Source organism: Grammomys surdaster, unplaced genomic scaffold, assembly GCF_004785775.1.
Source record: "Grammomys surdaster isolate TR1022 unplaced genomic scaffold, NIH_TR_1.0 242, whole genome shotgun sequence".
NCBI lineage: Eukaryota > Metazoa > Chordata > Mammalia > Rodentia > Muridae > Grammomys > Grammomys surdaster.
In genome coordinates this window covers 2,162,579-2,184,634 of record NW_021604687.1, presented here as the reverse complement: position 1 = coordinate 2,184,634, position 22,056 = coordinate 2,162,579, and positions in this window count along the sequence as shown.

The following is a 22,056-nucleotide window of genomic DNA, read 5'->3' as shown; positions in this document are numbered from 1 at the left end:
TGTAGCTTGGTCTTTATGTAGAATACCTAACAGAGCAAGGGCTGTCTTTGGCTCTGTTGCCTGCATTTAGATCTCTTTCCCCTAATTGGGCTGCTTTGTCTAGCCTCAATAGGAGAAGATATGCCTAGTCTTACTGCAACTTAATAGGAAAGGTGGGATGATATCCATGGGAGATATCCCCTTTTCTGAGGAGAAATGTGGGAGGGATGGGGTGAGGGGAAGTGAGAGAGAGAGAGGGACTAGAAAAAGAGGAGGAAAGAGAAGCTGCTATCAGGATGTAAGGTAAATAAATCCATAAATTAAGAAAAAACCATCTAAACAAACATAAAAGAACTAGAGTCTCATCAGTGTCTTTGGATTTTGGCCATTTAAAAAAATGTTAGTAATTTGGAGATTCTCACATATAAACTGCATGAACTTTGTATTATAACCTTGACCTGAGCCTTTGAAGACCAGGAATGGAATATTATGATTAAAAGAGATGTGTTTGTGAATCAAGTTCATAAGAGGTAGACTTTTAATTGTTAATCTTCATTGTCAAGTTGAGTCTATTTGTTGTCATATGTAACTCATGGATATATAAAAAGTCTGTTTTATTATTTTTGTGAAAATCTAAAACTAACTTAAAAATGAAACCGTTAATTAAAAGGGCTAGCAACTGCTTTTGTCACTGGTACTGTGAATAAATATTTACATGCAAGTAAAATGACTTCATAAAAGATATTAAAATGAACTGTAGTGTTTAAAATAAAATTCCCAAAGAATTATATATTCAAAATTCACTTAAATTGAAGTAAAGTTGACACTGCTTAGACAAATATTAGCAATGCGTATAAACAAAATCTCTGGGAAAGAGCATGATCTTGATAATAGACTTTCAAATAAGAATCTGAATATACATTCTTATCTTACAAAAAGGAAAAATACAATATTCTTAATTACTTCACTATTTGAAGAAATATGTGATTTAAATATCCAAAGATAGCTAACTCACTTAGCACAACAGCTAATTATTTTAGTATAGTTAAATAGTTAAATATCTTTATAGAAAAAACCTCAAGGGTAACATGGTAATTTACTTTCTTGGGGGCATTATGTTATATTGAGATATTTTGGTATTATTTCTTTTTTAACTTTTTACTATACACTGGCCCTGACATAGGCACAGTGTCACACAAAGTGAGAAGAGATCTTGTTTCTTTTCTGAATGCCTGAGAGGTAAATGTTCAGAAGCAGCTGAATGAAGATCTTTGAGTATAAATGTAATATATGTGCAGTAATCTCAATGTACAAGCAAAAAACTTGAAATTACGTCAATCTAAGTGAAGATGAAGTTAGTTGTCTTTGAAGAATTAAGTAAATGTTCCATGAGGATAGAATTAGGGAGAGGTTTCAATGAATTTGATGACGAAGATGAGAAAAAAATGAAATTGTAGATAAAAAGGAATGACAAATACGTAGATGGCAATTTTGAAAGGAGAACTTTTTGAGAGCTAAGTCAAATTTCCAAGACTCTAAGAATTTCAGTTCAAAGTAGAGAGAGATTTGTTATGTAAATGAAAGATGAGGAGTAGTCCTATGGAGACTAGACAAAACAGGGTGAAACATTCTTCATTCAATGGGAAATGAGGGGGTTGGTAGTAGAGAAACCGGACTTCTGGTCCCTGAGACTGTGGCAGCAAGGGGTGTCCATTGTCAAAACAAACATACAAGTAACATTATAATGACTCAAAGTTTATGTTTATATTTCGGTTATACCTCTCTCTCTCTCTCTCTCTCTCTCTCTCTCTCTCTCTCATCTATCTGTCTATCTATCTATCTATCTATCTATCTATCTATCTATCTATCTCTCTATCTATCTATCTATCATCTATCTATCCACACACACACAATAGCAATTGATGAAAAAAGAAGCCATGTGTTGAAGGAGTGTAGAGGGTATATGGGATATTTTTGAGGGAAGGAAGGGAGGGGAGAAATGTTGGAATTAAAATACAATCAGAATTCCTTTCAGGGTTACAAGTAGGCTCAAGATAAACTCACACCTCTTCTATTGCTGCTAAGACCCAGGCCCTCCACCTGATTCCCAATTCTATTACAGGAAAACCACTGTGATCTCACCTTCTTATCTGACCCATCCCCAACACAAAGATCTGCCATCTTCCTTTTTTCAAATCATCCCATTATCACAGGCTCCACTACCAGCAGGAATTCACCAGGAACACACCACTTATGCAGAACATGGAAACAAACTAAAAAGAAAAGCTAATCGAAGAACCTCATCATTCTGATCAGCCCTTCATATTCAATCCTTCTGTCTCATCCCCAGGGCCTCAAGAGAAACAGAGCTTCCATTCCCCAGGCCCACATTGGTTTCTTAGTCTGTCATCTACTAACCTCCCTCACTTAACCAACCCCCCAATTCTAGCAGGCACACTTTACTATCCCATAGGCCATGAGTGACAGAAAAACAAGCAGGCTGCCTGAAGGACTTTTTATAATTCCTTGGAAGCTTTTAAAGAAATGTAACACATCCTTACTCATCAGGAAAATGCAAATCTAAAACTACTTTGAGATCCCATCTAATAGCTCTCAGAATGACTAAGATCAGGAAAGCAATTGACAGAGCATGCTCAAAAAGCAGTAGAGCAGGGGGATAGCTCTATTGCTGGTGGGAATGCAAAGTTATACAGTAACTATGGAAATCAATATAGTGGTTCCTTGGAAAGTTGGGATTGAGCTACTTCAAGATCCAGCTATATCACTCTTGGGTATAAATCCAAAGAATGTTCAATTCAACCACGAAGACACTTGCTCAACTATGTAGACTGTGGTTTTATTCATATTATCCAGAAACTGGAAACAACCTGTGTCAGTCTACAGGGTGGTGAATTGGGATCAGAGAACTTGGAGGGGAGAACTGGGGGAACAAGGGCACGTGAAGAATGGACAGTAAGTCAAGGAGTCTGATCAAGCTGTCAAATTTTTATTTTTACCACAACGGGTTATATACAGAAGTAGGCTACGGGGAGGAGGATGACATAGGGTGTCTTTGTTTCTGCAGAGTGCAGGTGTTCTCAGAGGGAGTACAGATGTTCTCTAGAACAGGATATTGGCTGGGTGAAAAGTTCACAGAAGAAGCAGGGTGGAACAGGTCATTATGTACCTGTCCATAAGATCTATTGATCATTTATTCTTATTTAGGCTAGTACTTTCCCACCAAAGCCTACCTGTACACAAGATCTATTGGTCATTTGTTCTGATCTAAGCTAGTACTTTACCACCAAGGCTACCTATCCACAAGATCTATGATTATTTGTTCTTAACTGAATTAGTGCTTTCCCACAGAGGCCAAGACTTTGTGTCAGGCACACATGGCTGACTAAGGAGTTAATGTTTAAGCAAGGTCGCTCCCAACAACAAACTATATGCCCCTCAACAGAAGAAGAGATGAAGAAAATATGGCACATTTATATGGTAGAGTATTACTCTGCAGTATAAAATGAAATGACATCATGAAAATTGCTTGCAAATGGACAGAGATTAAGATCATCCACTGTGACCTAAGATCATCCACTGTGACCTAACACAGAGACAGAAAATAGACTTATGTATTCACCTCTAAGTGGATATTAGCCTTTAAGTAAATGATAACTAAGCTATAATCTAAAGGTTAAATATAAAAGTAGAGGTGTGGGGTTACATAGATCTCACTGAGAGGGGGTTTTTACAGGCAGACTGGGGGCAGGTGATGATGGAAGTAGGAGATGTGGGATGGATGGAAAGAGGTATGTACATGGGAAGAATGGCTGGGATTGGAGAGAATTTGGTTGTGGCGTATAATCCTAGTACTTGGGATCTTCCTAGAATGTATGACAATTATACTATTGAGGACTCCTAGTAATGGGGGAGTCTCAACTGGCTATTTCTTTTCACCATGTAAGGCATCCAGTGGCAGGACAATGAGTTGTTGCCCAAGGTGGGTTACATGAGAATTCCAGACAACCTATTGTTACTACAATGAGTTGTTCTCTAGAAACCAACAACAGAACCCTATTGCCTAGTATAACACCCAGATAGAATATTCAATAGAGAATTTCCCTGCTGTGTTCTAATCCTTTTGATATGCAGAGCTGCTTAAAGAGAAATGTGGACACCATCCCAGACATTTAAGTCTTTGATCTACAACCTGTCCTGCTTGCAAAATATGCTAGATTAGATTAGTTTCTTCATCTTATGTTTGATTGCTATCTCTTTTCTAATGAGAATAAGAATGATAGTGGATCTGGAAGAGGAGGGAAGTGAGGAGGAACAGGAAAGAGTAGAAGGAGGGGAAACAGGACATAGTATATTAGAACGTAGTCTATTTTCAATAAAATAAAAATTTAATATTGTCACAGTTTTATTTTTAATCACTTTAAGTAAAAACTTTAGAAATTCAGTGTATTTGTCAAGCTCATTTCTATGTAATTATAAGTTATAGAAATGTAATTTAAAATAATTTTATCAAGCCAAATGTGCTATATGCCTGTAGTCCAGGCTGTTTGGGTGGATGAGGTAGGAGACCACTTTAGCCTAGGAGTTTAAGATGAGGATGTGAAGCATAGTGAGACCATGTCTCAAATAAATTCAATTAATAAGAAGTATTTTCTTAGAAGTTTGTGCCCTAATATTTGAACATATCATGCCCAAGAATCACCAAAATAAATAAACAAACCAAAAAACAAAAAGACTTGCAATCTATAGAGCTTTGTTACTGGAGTCCTAGGAGATAATGCAGAACTCTAGTAGGTTGCATGGAAACAATGTAAAGACAAAAAAATTAGGAGTTCAAAGCCAAACATGGCTAGATAGTGTGAGAGAGTGATACCTGAGACATTTGACATAAAAAAGAAAACAAAATAAAAAATAAAACAAAACAAAAGCAAACCCAAAAATCTCAAACCCTTCCCCAAAAAACAAAACAAAACAGACAACAACAACAAAATACAAAGCTAGGATCTTGAAGTACTTGTCCTTTTGTGTCTGGATTAGGTTTCTTAGAATCATGTCTTCTCATCTCAGCCATGTTTTTAATGTTCTGTTGTATGCATACAGCACATTTTCTTTGTTCAGTAGTGATGGTTACTTAGAGTGAACGGGGATTCTGGATTAAACAGTAATAATATTTTTTAAGGCATTGATGAATCCCAGTACTATTTCCACAGTGTCTGTAGCAATATGCATCCTCAATGCAATGTGCCTGTGTTTCTCTTTCCTTCACATTATCATTAACATTATTAAATTTAAATTATGTTTTCTGTACTCCCTACGTTATAACATGACAAATGGATCTTTAGAGTGTTTCTTGATCTTTTCTAGCATTTGTTCCGAGTGTCTAATATGAGCTCCTTTGGCTTGTTTTTCTCCAAGTTTGATGTTGGGAATTAAAGTTCAAGCATAAAATTCAGCAAGCGCACACACTCTGGCAGGTGATCAGGAATGGGTGTCTCTCTCAAGTATATGAACTTGATATTTGAATGTGTTTATCTTTAAAATTTGTTTCCAGTCCCATTGCTAGGATGTTTCCCTGGGCACTGCAGGCTGTGCTTTAAACTAACATTTCTCTCAGCACCTGTCAGATTATGCACTGAGAACTTTTTCTTATATGTAGGAAGATGTTCAGTCACCGCCAGCTACAAATAACACCTATATACAAGAAATATGAAACATATTACTGAATATAATATTCAAGTATCCTATAACTTTTAAATCTAAAAAATGGTTCATGTCAGCAAAATAATAGTTTCCTTTTTCTGATTAATAAGGCAACCATAGTGATGTAATTGATTCTTTTACAAATTTGAAAAAAATCCAAAACACTGTATGCAAGCCAAATTTTAAACATGATTGTTTTAGAAGGTTTCTGATGTAATCAGGCGGACATCTGATAAAAATCTTCCCCTCTGTGCTGCACAAGCTCTTTATAAAATTCCTAGTGGTTATTAATTAGCAGACTGCCAATTCTGCAAGAGACTCTGAGGTCAGCATCAGGTTTCTTTCTGAATGGGATAAAGGTAGCAATTTTAACTTTCAAAAAATAAAACATTAGCTAAGCCAATTCCTCTTCCTCACTGAAGTATTATGTAACATATTAAGTAAGATTCTTACAGCTTCCAAGTCTTTGAATTAACTTCTTGGCAGTCTTATAATTACCAATTACTACAAAATATTTATCCTAATGATTTCTACAAAGAGTACATTTTATAAAATTTATTGTCAATATATTATTTTTCAATTGAGTCTAGGAGATCATGAAGAATTTGATTATAGAGATTTGATTCTAGTGCCTCAAACAGAATAGGCAAATGCTCCAATGCTGGGCTACATCTCCATTACATAATACTTTTATTATTTTTTGTTATGAAGCTAGTAATCGAATAGCCACGTTCTTTCTTTAAAGAATACTTTCCCAGTGGGTAGCACTTCTCTAGCACCACTGTCCCTGTGGTGTCTCTGCTGTTGCTTTCTTGCCTAATTGCTAGGACTCCTTATTGCATGTCTCTCACCAAGAGAAATATTCTGAGTCCTGTGTCTTTGCATAGGAGAACCTACTATTATGATTTGTACAGAACAGTGTCTCAAGACAAAGAAATGAATGATTAAGTAAAGATGTATATAGAACTCTTGTCAGCGTACGACTCAATCTACACCTAGATTGAATGGCATTCAAAACAGTGACAATTGAAAGTGACCTTTCATCTTCTAATGCACTTTATAATATTATTATGCAAATGAGGCAAACCAAATGCCATTTCTCCCGTTTGATGGTGATCTCCAACTTGTTCTTAAATAGCATTTTTCATTCCTTGTGTTATCTTTCCTGTGACTCTCTTCAGCAGCATTTCATTTTAATTCTTTTAATCATGTGTCATCACATTTTTATGCCATTTTCTCTTTTATAATTTTATAGACTGCAAGGAAGAATTAAGTAGGAACCTTTATGCATTATTTTAAGGTATTTGGAGCATTTTTACTTATAGGTTTGAATTTTTATTGAAACATTGTGGGTTGTTTATATAAAAATTTGATGGACTGTTATCACTCTCAGATCATAATTAAATTGACTAACTTTAGATTTCACTTTGCCACATGACTAAATACTACTAAAATGAAATGACAAACATGCAATGTGGTAAACAAACAAATATGTGTGTGTGGTACAGATAATATAGTGCTTAATTTTGACAATGTAATCCACAAGATGTTTATATTATTTAGATGTCATCAACAATGGAAAATTGTAAGCAGGCTTTGGGAGCTACTTATTGTGAAGAAGGGAATAACATATGGAAACATATATAATATATACTAAATTGTATAAATATATATCAATCTATCTTTAAGTCTATATATTTAAGAATTTTTAGAATTCCTACTCATTTTTTAATTCAAAGTGCATATGAGTACATATCTGTCTGCATGCATGATTGCAAAATATGGGCTTGTCCTGTGCATGATGAGGCCAGAACAAGGATTAGGTTGGCTCATCTGGAACTAGAGTTACATACAGTTGTGAGCCACCATGTGAATGTGTATAAGCCTGTGCATAAAGATAAAGAGAGATGTATGTAGACTCCATGTAGAATCCATGTAGAATATTGTACTGAAAGATGAAGCATGAACTTGGTCATAATCAGTGTGGTTCCATACATATTCATTTGCTTTGTGGTATACTAATCCTTGTGACACGGTCTAGCAATTTCAAGACCTTTCAGGCTGAATGACCTCTGTGTAACCCTAGAGAGCCTCAGACTTCTCTTTCTTATTTGGATTTGTCATTGCTGTCTAGCTGAATACAGCATTTTCCCATCTCTGGCATTATCTGAGACTTCAGCAACACTGGCTGTGATAGAATCTGACAGGGAGGGTTTATACGGTAGCTTCAAGGAAAAAAAAAACAACCTTGGGTCTCTTTTGGAATGTTTATAAATTATTTCTCCAAGATAAGCTTCTTCCCTTCAGTACCTTTTGGTAAACTTTCATTGGTTAAACCTATTTTATTTTTTCTGCCTTCTTATATTCCTATGTTTCTTTCTGAAACCCATTATCCACGGTAAGTTATCTCTGTCTATATTCTCTCCTAACACCATACAGTTATATAGTTTTTGGCATTGACTAAATGGGAGAATACATTAGAAATACACTATATTCTAGAAGAATATTAGACTCTGGGGCATGGAAAATAAATATCTTTTTAAGAGGACCACACAGTTTATAACTTAGGCTTTGTCAACCATGCAATCTTTTGCAATTAATCACCTCGGCCAGTAGAGCACAGACACAGGCATAGATAAAATATTAATGAATAATTATAGGTGTGTTTAAGTTGTAAAGCTTCAGTTACAAATCTGGCTGTAGGTAAGATTTCAGAGCTATGGTTTTCAAACTCTGCTCTAGAATAGAAGTTACTGACTCCTTCATGCTCTTTTCTTCATAACAACAAAAATTTCATCCAGAAATTATATAGCATTCCATTTAGTTATTCCTCACATTTATCCTACATTAACCCAGTATACTTAATCAACATTCTGGTCATTTTTGAGCATGCTTTTGAAGAATGTGGTGATTGATTTATACCCTTAAAATTATATTTATCTGATGTCTGAAATATCCATGGCAACCATTTAAAGTCTGACTGAAGCAATTCTAGACTGTCTTATTTAATAATTCCTTATTAGCATCAATTTTGATTATCTTTACTTGTGATCCATTTTCACTACTAACTTGGTGAGTTCATACATTGGATATGTTCATCAGACTGTATTGCTCTCCAGCACCTAATAGAGCAGATGACAGTCTACAAACAAAATTCCACTCTCTTATTATAAGTTCCCTTCTTACAATTCTCACATTCCTTTTGTTCCATCAAAATTTCCATTAATCTAGCTGAGCTTTTATATTTTGGGTTCATTTTTTCCCAAACCACTGTGTTTTATTGATCTTTACTTCCTTTGCTATTCAACTTAATCTCTTAATAGGAATAGTAGAATTTATTAGCTGTTTATTGTCAGATATAGATGAATTGTATAATGTTCATCCTGAAAACAATTCTACAGTATAAATATCATTATCTTCAGATGAGGAGACATGAATATGAGGAATAAAGTTTAAATTTGCATTAATGTTGTCAGAATGAATACAGAGTTGTTCCACCCAAACAAACAGTATGCAGCAGAATGCCACTGATTATTCAAGAATAATTTTGATAGTGTTTCTTCAGGGCATCTTGACACAACTATGAGATATGAGATATATAATGAAGAAAAGTATGAACATTAAGATGTCAATGAACTGAGAGTTACCAGCTATTAAAGAGAAATACTTATTAAATTAAGCAATACTGAATCTGGATCTTATAGGAAATACGGAAATTTATCAGGGAGAAAATATGATCAAAGGTGTTACAGAAGAAGACACACAGGGTAAAAACCATTGAAGTGCCATATAAATTATTCATTGAGCTTCTACTATAGTCAATCAACAATGAAATGACCGGGATTGTGAAAAGATGAAACCAGGAATCAAGTGCAAGATCTCAAAGTTTCATATAAAGATCTAAGTATAGGAACATAATCAGGCCTCAGAGATGTCCCTATAATTGAGAAAGGATAACAAACGTATTGGGAAGGAATGTAACAAACCTTTCAAATAGGGTATGAGAGAATAAAACTTTTTCACTAGTAGCTCAGGAGTAACTTCACTGGTGTGAACTCTGAGATCAATGAATGATTTTGTTGAATAAATTAAACTAGGTTCATCTCCTCAGTTTTGCACATAAATATCTATTTGTGTATTGCAACACAAATTTTTATCTGTTTTGAAGGTTTGAAGGGGGTTTTATTATTTTTAGAATTTGAAGCTACCGTAGAGCAGATGGCCACATTTCCAGTGTGCTCATGCTAGTATTTGATACTGAAATACAACCACTAGCAGCTTAGTTTTAATTTTTTTTTCAACATGGTACAAAAGCTGAGGTTTACTAAACAACCTCTTTTTCTGAGGGTTACTGAAATTCTTCTATTGTGCTTCTACCCGGATGCTAGGAATTTACATGGTATTACTTTCTCAGTATTGATGAAATACTAACTTTTACTTTATTTTTTTAAAACTAAACTTCCATGTTCAGAAAAATTTCCATTTTTCTACATTAAGTTCTTGTTGCTTTATTTTCTTCTTCAAATAAACTTATACTCACAGCAAATATAAAAATTTAAATCAATTAATAAATGCCACTTCATTGCCAACATAGAGGAAAACAAACATTTTAGATTAAAAATAGATGTTTTTTAAATGTGGCTTTCAAAAAAAATTATAACAGAAATGCAGCATCTTGGAATACAGTCCAGAATTCATGCACTTTAGACTAACAGTGTTTCCTAGTTTGGAAAGATGGAAATACTGATGATTGTGCCCATTTTAAGTCTGGATGGGTCATAAGGCTCCTTTGCAATCATGCAATGAATAACTAATTAATAGTGTGAACTTGCTTCTTCAGCAACTGCACCTCCCTGTAACAAATCATTATGAGATAGAACTTTTCACCCTGTGTAAGACAGAGGTTTCAGCAAAGGGGAAATAAGTAAACATTCTTACTTGAAATTATTGCACAGTAATGGTTGCTAAATAAAAATGAACCTTGCTGACTGATTTAATCATGTCTTCTTCTAATTATGATGTCACATGGGAATTTGAGAAAGACTTACGAGCTCTTTATAAGATGCATGGGAGTAACTAGACTCAACTGCAATCATGTCAAGGAATTGTTTGAACGTTAAAGCCCAAAGACCTCATGACTAACGTATGATAAAATATAGCAAAATAACTATAAAACTGTTCCCAGTGAATCCAATATTATGAAAGTGAAAGGTACAGCAAAGTTTTTTAGGACAATAAATGTTAAAATGTTATACTATAAAGTAGTACAATCTGAAATATTAATTATTAACAGAAGATACTATTTATTTAATTTTTATGACTGCTTTCTCATAATAAATTATTTCTGTTTATTTGTTTTACAAATTTCACTTGATGCGAAAGCATGAACTTAAAAATCAAAGATACTTAATTGAAAATAAATCTTGGTCTTTTAATGACTATATGAAATTAAGCCAAGTATTTCTAAACCTCCATGTAACTCAGAGTAAAAATTAAGTATTAAAAATAAATCTTGATCTTAGCACATAAGCCTTTGGTGTTCTATTCAAGAAATATTTCCTTATGCTCATGTGTTTGAGGCTTTCCCCAACTTTCTCTTCTATAATATTCAGTGTATCTGGTTTTATGTGGAGGTCCTTGATCCATTGGACTTGAGCTTTGTACAAGGAGATAAGAAGGGATTGATTTCCATTCTTCTACATGTTGACCTCCAGTTAAACCAGCACCATTTGTTGAAAACGCTGTCTTTCTTCTATTGAATGGTTTTAGCTTCTTTGTCAAAGATCAAGTGACCATAGGTGTGGCATTTATTTCGGGGTCTTCAATTCTATTCCATTGTGCCAATAACATGCAGGTTTTTTTGGTTTTTGTTTTTTTGTTTGTTTGTTTGTTTTTTATCACTATTGTTCTGTGGTACAACATGAGGTCAGGAATGGGGATTTTTTTCAAGTGTTCTTTATTGTTGAGAAATTTTCGCTATCCTGGATTTTTTGTTATTCCAAATGAATTGGAGAATTTCTTTTCTAACTCTATGAAGAATTGAGTTAGAATTTTGATGGGGATTGCATTGAATCTGTAGATTGCTTTGTGCAAGATGGCTATGTTTACTATGTTAATCCTGCCAATCCATGAGATCAAGACTCAACAAATGGTACCTCATAGATTGCAAAGCTTCTGAAAGGCAAAGGACATTGTCAATAGGACAAAATGGTAACCAGCAGATTGGGAAAAGATCTTTACCAATCTTACATCCAACAGAGGGCAAATATCCAATATAGAAAAAGAACTTAAGAAGTTAGACTCCAGAGAATCAAATAATCCTATTAAAAATGGGGAACAGAGCTAAAGAGAGAATTCTCAACTGAGGAAAGTCAAATGGCTGGGAAGCACCTAAAGAAATGTTGAAAAATATTAGTTATCAGGGAAATGCAAATCAGTATGACCCTGAGATTCCACCTCACACAGTCAGAATGGCTAAGATAAAAAACTCAGGTGATAGCAGATGCTGGAGAGGATGAGGAGGAAGAGGAACATTCCTCCATTGCTAGTGGGATTGCAAGCTGGTAGAACCACTCAGTCTGGTGATTCATCAGAAGATTTGACATAGCATTACCAGAGGATCCAGCTATACCACTCCTGGGCATATAGCCATGAGATGCTCCAACATGTAATAAGGACATATGCTCCACTATGTTCATAGCAGCCATATTTACAATAGTCAGAAGCTGGAAACAACCCAGATGTCCCTCAACAGAGGAATGGATACAGAAAATGTGGTACATTTATACAATGGAGTACTACTCAGCTATTAAAATCAATGAATTCATAACATTCTTAGGCAAATGGATGGAAGTGGAAAATATCATCCTGAGTGAGGTAACTCAATCACAAAAGAACACACATGGTATGCACTCACTGATAAGTGGATATTAGTCCAAAAGCTTGTAATCCCTAAGATACAACTCATAGACCACATGAAGCTCAAGAAGGAGGAAAACCAAAATGTGGGTGCTTTGGTCCTTCTTAGAAGGAGTAACAGAATATGCACAGGAGCAAGTATGGGGGCCAATTGTGGAACAGAGACTGGAGGAGGGAATGCCTGGAGACTGCTCTACCTGGGCATCCATCCCATATATGGTTGCCAAACCTAGACATTATTACAGATGGTGGGAAGTATTTGCTGACTAGAGCCTGATATGGCTGTCTTGTGAGGGGCTCTCCCAGAGCCTGACAAATACAGAAGTGGATGCTTGCAGCACACCGTTGGACTGAGCACAGGGTCCCTGATGGAGGAGTTGGAGAAAGGACTAAAGGAGCTGAAGAAATTTGCCATCCTGTGAGGGGAGCAACAGTGTCAACTAGCTAGACACCCCACAGCTCCCTGGGAATGTAATACCAACCAAAGAGTACACATGAAGGGACCCATGACTCTGGCCATGTATGTGGCAGAGGACAGCCTTGTTGGACTTCAGGAGGAGGAGTGGCCCTTGGTCCTGTGGGGGTTCAATGCCCCAGTGTAGGAGAATGCCAGGGCAAGAAGGCGGAAGAGGATGGGTGGGTGGGGAGCACCCTCAAGGGGTAGGGATAGGGGTGACAGGAGGAATCAAGAAGAAAAGAGAAAAAAAAATGGTTGTGGAAAGAAGGGAGGAAATTGATGTTTTTACAGTACCTAAGGTGAGTCAGAGATGGTAATAAAGTACTTATTAGTGGGCAGATTTATTTTTATTTTGTTATTGTTTCTGTAATGTTGTTCTGCTAAGTAATACACCACCAATAGTTTTGAAACCAGAAGGCAATAATTACATACAAAAATTGGTTGTGCTAGTGCTGTGGCTGTTGGTGTTTTTCACTTTCTTTCTTTTTTGTGAATATTTTCTTTATTTAAACTTCAAATGTTATCCCCTCTCTAGGTATCCCCTCCAGAAACCCCCTATCCTGTCCAATGTTCATAAGAGATATCGATCTGAAGTTCTCATTCTTTTTTGAATCTTTGAAAAGTTTAGCTATCAGGGTGACTGTGGCCTCATAGGATGTGTTTTCCAGTGTTCCTGTTGTTTCTATTTTGTGGAGTAGTTGGTATTAGCTCTGTGCAAACCACCTGTCCTGGGCTTTTTTTGGTTGGTAGACTTAATAGGTGCTTCTGTTTCTTTATACATTATGAGGCTGTTGAAATAGTTTATCTAGTCTTCATTTAACTTTGGTAAGTGGTATCTGTGTAGAAAATCATCCATTTCTTTAAGGTTTTCCAACTTTGTGTAGTATAGGCTTTTGAACTAAGACCTAATGATTCTTTGAATTTCTTTAGTGTCAGTTATGTCTCACTTTTCATTCATTATCGATTTAGTTTATTTGAAAACTGTTCATTTGCCTTTTTTGTTAGTTTGGCTGGGGGTTTGCTTATTTTGTTGATTTTCCCAAAGAACTAGCTCTTGGTTTTCTTGATTCTTTATATTGTTTTCTGTGTTTCTAACTGATTGATTTTTCTAACTGATTCAGCCCTGATTTTGTTTACTTCCTTATTTCTACTCATCTTTGCTGTGCTTGCCTCATTTTTTTCTAGAGATTTTAGATGTACTTTTAAGTTTCTTGTATGAGAACTTTCCTATTTCTTTTGGAGGCACTTAGTGCTATGAACTTTCCTTTTACCACTGCTTTCATTGTGTCCCATAAATTTGGGTATATTGAACCCTCATCTTCATTGAATTCTGGACAATATTTAATTTCTTTCATTATTTCTTCTTTGATACAGAGATCATTGAGTAGATAGGTTTCAATTTTTGTGAATGTGTAGGCTTTCTGGTATTTCTCTTGTTGTTGAAAGCCAGTTTTAGCCCATAGTTGATCTTGTTGATAACATAAATGGAAATATTTCAATTTTCTTGGACCTGTTGAGGCTTGCTTTATGACTGACTATATGGTCAGTTTTGGAGAAAAATCCATGAGGTGCTGAGAAGAGGATGTATCTTTTGGGTTTGGGTGAAATATTCTATAGATGTCTGTTTAGTCCATTTGATTCATAATATCTGTTTGTTTCATTATTTCTGTTTAGATTTTCTGAATGTCTTTTTAATTGGTGACAGTGGGGTGTTAAAGTCTCCCACTATTAGTATGTTGAGGTTGACATATGATTTAAGCTTTATCAATGTTACTTTTATAAATGAGGATGCCATTGTGTTTGGGGCATAGATGTTCAGACATGAGAGAACATTTTAGTAGATTTTTCCTTTGATGAAATGTCCTTCCCTGTTACTTTCGATTAATTATGGTTGAAAGTCGATTTTATTAGATATTAGGATGGCTACTCCAGTATGCTTAGATGTGTTGTTTTGTTTAGAATACTTTTTTTCCAGCTCTTTACTCTGTGGTAATGTCTATCTTTATGATTGAGGTGTGTTTCTTGTATGCAGCAGAGTGATGGATCCTGTTCTTTGTATTTATTCTGTTAGCCTGTCTTTTATTGGGGAATTGAGTTTATTGATGTTGAGAGATATCAATGACCAGTGATTGTTATTTCCCATTATTTTTTATTTTGCTATTGTTAGTATGTGTGCTTTCCTTGTTTGTGCTGCTAAGGAATTACTTAGTTCCTGAGTATTTTGGATGTGATTATCCTCCTTGCATTGGAGTTTTCTTCCTAGTTTTTTTCTTTAAGGCTGGACTTGTGGCTAGATATTGTTGAAATAGAATTTGTCTTGAAATATCTTTTTTTCTCCCTCTATAGTGCCTGAGATTTTTGCTGGATATAGTAGTATGTTAGCACCTGTTGTGTTTTTATGGACTGCAAGATTTTTGTCCAGGATGCTCTAGCTTTTACAGTCTCTGATGAGAAGTTGAGTGTAATTCTGATAGGTCTGCCTTTATATGTTAGCTGGACATGTTCTCTTTCCACTTTTAATATACTTTTTTTGTGTGTGTATATTGTGTGTTTTGATTACTATGTGTCAGGGATATTTTCTTTTCTCATCTAGTTTAACTGATGTTCTGCAAGTTTCTTGTATGGTTAGAGGCATCACTTTCTTAAGGTAGGAAAGTTATCTTCTGTGATTCTGTTGAGAATATTTTCTGGGTCTTGGAACTGGGGCGTTCTTCTACTCTAATTCTTCTTCCTCCCCCCATTTTTTTAATCAATTGTCACCTGAGAAGAGAAATCCTCTAAGCCATCAGCAGCTCTCAGTCATTTATCTTTTTTTTAAAACTTTTTTCTTCTTTATTGGATATTTTATTTACATTTCAGATGTTATCCCCTTTTCCTATTTCCCTTCCACCCATAAACCCCTATCCCATTCCCCGTCCTCCTGCTTCTATGAGAATGTGCCCTCATCATCCCACTCACTCCCACCTCTCAGCCCTTGAATTCCCCTACATTGGGGCATCCAGTGCCTTTTATGGTATCTCAAATTTCCTGGCTCTTTTGTGCGAGGAGTTTTTTAAGATTTAACATGTTCTTTGACTGATGTATCAATTTCTTCTATTCTATCTTCTATGCCTCAGATTGTCTCTTCCATTTCCTGCACTTTGTTGATGATGCTTGCATCTGTTGTTACTGTTCGCTTCCCTAGATTTTCCATCTCCAGTGTTTCTTCAGTTTGTGCTTTCTTTACTGCTTCAATTTCCACTTTCAGGTCTTGCATAGTTTTATTTATTTCCTTCACCTCTTTAATTGTATTTTCCTGTACTTTTCTAAGAGATTCATTCATTTCTTATTTTTAGGCTTCTATCACTTTTATAAGATGGGATTTAAAGTCATTTTCTTGTTTTTCAATTATGTTAGGATATCTAGGGCTTGCTGTAGTGGTGTAGCTCTCCTTTAGAGGTGTCATATTGCCCTGGCTTTTGTTGATTGTGTTCATTTGAGGGCATTTAGCCATCTTGATGTTATTGATCTCTGGATGTTCTTGTAGACATTGGTAAGAGGTTGAACCTTGATAGTTCTGATGTGTCCTCTGATGGGTATCCTTGGGTTGTATGTTTCCAGGTTCATGGGTCTGTATTGTTTAGGGGCCATAGATTCAATGAAGGTGAGTGGAGAGGTGGCTGGAGAAAGGAGGTCTCCTTGGCCTAGCAGGCTGCTCATGGTGGGCTGATTTGGCCCAATGGCTCAGCAGGCAAGAAAGATGGGTGGCAGAAAGGAAGTTTACATGTATGATTCAGTAGTCTTAGGTCTGATGAAGGTGGGAGGCAAGCTAGTAAGAGAATGAAAGTCCTTCTGTGACAGCAGGCTGCTCAGGGAAGCTTCGGTTGGCTTAGAGGGCTCACAAGTAGGGAATATGTATGGGGGAATGGAAGCTAAACTGTATGGTTCAGAAGTCGCAGGTCTGATAAAGGTAGGAGGAGAAGCAGCAGGAGAATGGACTTTCTAACTCCTTACAACTATGAAAATGGAGATAACAAAATATCCTTTTCATTATGTATTCAATGAAATTAGCAAGTAAAATACACACTATAACCTCTAAAGATGTTGAATTTAAGTTAGCCAATCTTTGTTGTACACCCAGTTGAAACATAGCTACAAAAAATGACTGTTCCACATGGCTTAAAAGACAGTTTCTGACTGGGATCCTGAAGTTAGAAATCTGTAAATTAAAAGCTGCTGTTTCAAAAGATTGACCTCTTATTATAAGAAAAGCAGACAGTTTCTACATAGATGTACTTAACGATACCATATATATCCCTTGAATGAGTGAGAGATTCTTTCAGAGAGGTCCTAATAACAAAAAAATATTCTTTGGCCTGGTAACTTTCAGCTATTAAAAAGTTTCATTCTGATTGTTTTAGTTTCAACACGGGAAACGTGTGAAAATGATGTTTGTCTTTTGGTTACAGGCTTAAAAATAACCATCCAGGGCAAATGAGGACAACATGAATATTTAAAGACAAAAAATGATGAATAGAAGAAAAAGAAAACCAGCTTAAGAATGGGAAAAGCTATACCAAAAAATTTTAAGGTCAATGTTTTACTCATTTTGTAATTTTTATGACACCAAATCATCTCAGCTTAAAGAAATCTAACGTTCGTACAGTTCAAATACTCATATTTCTGTTACTAAAAGAAGTTATCAAAAGCAAAAGCATAATGGTCTGGATCAAAACATGTTAGCCTCCTGGCTCTTTTTTCAGAACTCTACATTAGTTTCTTTATGATGGTTTGGGTTTAGCTTCTAATTTTGTTTGTATGATTTTATATATGTAGAGATCAGTGCTTGCTTACTGAACACACGTTGATACTATACTGTACAGTATTTTGTAGCTCTATTTTACAGATTCTGTAAATCCAGAGTCTATACAAGAGAAAAATGGTTGGTTTGGATACCATCTGGCTTTGGTATTTCCTAGGTAAATATAAAGATGTTCACCTAAGAGTAATTACACTATCTTTGTCTTTTCCCAGATACCTTACATAATATGAAGAGACAATTATTCTTGCTAATTGTAAATTGTAAGTACTTAAGTTCACAAAGAAGAAGAAGAAGAAGAAGAAGAAGAAGAAGAAGAAGAAGGAGGAGGAGGAGGAGGAGGAGGAGGAGGAGGAAGAAGAAGAAGAAGAAGAAGAAGAAGAAGAAGAAGAAGAAGAAGAAGAAGAAAGAAGAAGAGGAGGAAGAAGAAGAAGCGACCTTGAATTCTATGAATGGTTAGAAAGCAGTCACAAGAGACTTATTCATCTGTTCAGCCCTACATATTATAATGGATCTGTCCTTTACCCACACTTAGTTCAATGAACTGTTTGAAGAGACTACTCAACATTTACTAAAGTATCTTTAACTTTTGTCTGTTGGTGTAACAAAAGAAACAACATAGACAGATTTATTATCGCTTAAAGCTCAAGGTGCAGGCCATAATGTTGGAGGAGTGTGCCAGGCTGTGTGTCTGCCTTGTCTCTGTGGTGCCTGGAGTGCTGCTGCCTGCACGTCCTCATGAGAGACAGAATACAGTGTGCATTGGAGGTCATCAGTGTTTTCCTGGGTGGGAAACAGTGGAATCTAGGAATATTCCTGTGGTTCCTGCTCTCCTGTGTACTGATGAGAATTGAGGACCAGGGTCCCTGATCTACACTTCCCATCAGGTTGTCCATGCACCAGACATTAAATGGATGGGAGAGCCCAAGACTGCAGTAGGTCTTGATTGGATTCTGAGTGAGTAGCAAGAGTAAGGAGGAGAGAAGGCCTTCTTTGGAAGATTTAGGCTGTCCTTGCTTGTTCAAACTTTATTTGATGGCAGATGTGATTCCATACACCTGACTCAGGATGAACCACAGATTAAATACCTGTTTGTAAGAAGGAATACCCAGGAAAGGAAGCTCATTGGCTGAACACTTGAGGCCTGTCTAGATACTTCATTAACATGGAGAATTCCAGTTTTTTATGCTACCTGATTTTCCTCAGGTAGAGGCAAGTGTGGGCGTTTAGAACCACCAGACAAGATCAGAGGAGGAGAAAATCTGCTAACAAGGGAGTCTCTAATTTTGTGCTGAGATCAGAGTGTATCTGGTTATGCTGGACTTCAACCATAATTAGCTGGGTTTTCCCACAGGAATGAAGGCAATAGGAGCTTGAAGCAACTGTTCAAACTGCACGCACAGCCAGGAACAAAGAGTGGTATGTGTATGATTCTTCTCAGCTTGTTTTTTCTTTTCCATTTGATACATTTTAGGATCCCATCTATGGAATTGTGCTATCTATAGTGGATAGATCTTCCCTTCCCAATTAATATAATTAAGACAATCCTCCAGTGAGATTGAGTAATAAAAGCAATTGCCACACAAGCCTGCTGGCATGAGTTTGATTCCTAGAACCAAGGAGAGAACTGACTCTCAAATATTGTTTAGTGAAAACTCTGTGAATTCTGTAAACTGCACAGACATTCACACCTTCACAAACCTACACTCTTGAAAACCAACACACAACCTGACACAGAACACATAGACAGATACACACATACACACACCCACATACACACACACACACACACATACACACACACACACACACACACACACACACACACACACACACCTCTAGCCCTTCACACAGGCATGCTTAAAGGCTCTTCTTCTAGGTGATTCTAGACTCTGTAGAGTTAATAATGCTAACTATCACAGATTTCAAAGAGAAAATTCAGAGAAAAGTGCTTAGAAGATTCTTCTTGAAATGATAATAGAAAAATTAGATTTATAGTAAACCTTTAACTGTGGTTTGTGAAGCATTTGGTCATAACAGATAAATAAGGCTTCATTGGGCCAGCCACTAGTCTTTCTGAGACATATGAGTTCAGAATAAAATAAAACCAGTTTACCTGTAATCTTCTCTGCAAACATATAGGGCAGAACCCATGTCAGACTACTCACATTGTATGGAATTCTTCTGGCCTCTGAGCACATCTGTATTCACATCCAATTTGTTTGTATGCCATGACTATAGTAATTTATTATGTAAACCATAGTAGGGATTGTTTTGTAAATTGTCATTTCCAAGTTTCCTTTTCTGAATGACCTCCTTGCTGCTGTGTATCAAGCATTTCAGAAAAGAGAGGGCAAGAAGAAAATAATTTTTATTTGAAACCGATATTCCAAGCCTTTGTGTAAAAACCAAGGTTGTTGTCATTTTACTAATTCCATCCAAGAAACACCTGAGACAAAAACACCAGATGCTTATAGATAAACAGTAGTTTCCATTTCTGTGATATACCAGATGTATTTTCATATCAGAATTACTGCCATGAACATCTGGCATTCTGAGTAATTCACTCATAATTTATCAGGATGTTTCATATCAATGTTGTGAGAGAGACTACAAACACTGGAATGTTTTTCATCAAATCTAGGGAAGATACCATGACCCATACTAGGATATGATGGAATCAATTACTGACAACTGAGGAAAATTAGTCTTTTTAAGCCCAGTGCACTGAAAAGTATAATTTAAATATTAATATTGCTCAAAAGAGGTAAGACAGAAAATAAATAAAGTTAATGCTCTTAATAATGAATCTTCTCATTTCCTATTGAAACATAGGGAATCAGTTTATAGTTTATAACCAGTCCTTTAAAAAAAACTTCCCTAAGAAATCCTGTCTGTGAAAAACATATCCTCAACTTTATTTACAAAAGTCAAATAAGAGAGAAACTGTTCCTTAATCATTATGTAGGTAGGAATTTTTTTCTGCCTAAGTAATAAAGTATATTTGGCGAAGAACAAATACTCAGGCTGCATATTTACATTCATTCCACTCTCTGGGCTCCCCTCTTCCCCTCCCAATACCTAATCCTGTTCTCCTTTTCTCCTCCCCCTTCCCTCTTTCACCCAGGTCCCTTCCTTCCTTTGTCTCCCATGATTACTTCCTTCCCCTTTCTGAGTGGGACTGAAACATCCTTACTTGGCCTTTCTGCTTGTTAAATTTAAGTTCTGAGGGTTGTATCCTAGGTGTCCTGTACTTTCTGGCCATTTATTAGTGAGTACATACCATGTATGTCATTTTGGGTTTGTGTTACCTCACTCAGGATATTTTCTGTTTACACCTATTTACCTGCAAATCTCATGATGCCCTCATTCTTAATAGCAGATTAGTACTCCATTGTGTAAATGAACCACATTACCTGTAGCCCTTCTTCCATTGTTTCTAGCTTCTGGCTATCACAAATAAGGCAGCTATGAACATGGGACAACACGTGCTCTTGTGGCATGGTGAGGCATCTTTTGAGTATATGCCCAAGAGTGGTATAGCTGGGTCTTCAGGTAGCTCTATTTCTGACTTTCTGAGGAATGGCTAAATTGAATTCTAGTGTAATGTTCCTGTTTACAATCTCACCAGCAATAGGGGAGTGTTCTTACTTCTCCATAGCCTCAACAGTATGTGCTGTCACATGAGTATTTGATCTTAGCCGTTCTGATTGGTGTGAGGTGGAATCTCATAGTTGTTTTAATTTGCATTTCCCTGATGACTAATAATTTTGAAAATATCTTTAAGTGGGTCTCAGCCTTTCAAGATTCCTCTACTATGAATTCTCTGTTTAGTTGTATACCCCATTTTTTGATTGGGTTGTTTGTTTCTTTGCTTTTTTTTTTTTTTTTTTTGGTGGTTAGCTCCTTTAGTTCTTCATATATTTTGGATATTAGCCCTCTATTAGATGTGGGGTTAATGAAGATTTCTTTCCCCAATCTGAAGATTGCCAATTGGTCTTATTTGACTGTGTCTTTTGCCTTACAGAAAGTTTTCAGTCTCATGGGGTCCCATTTTTTAATAGTTGATCTTAGAGCCTGAGCCATTGAAGTTCTGTTTAGGAAATTGCCCTCTGTGCCAATAAGTTCAAGGATCTTTCCCAATTTCTCTTCTATTCAATTCAGTGTATCTGTTTTTATGTTGAGG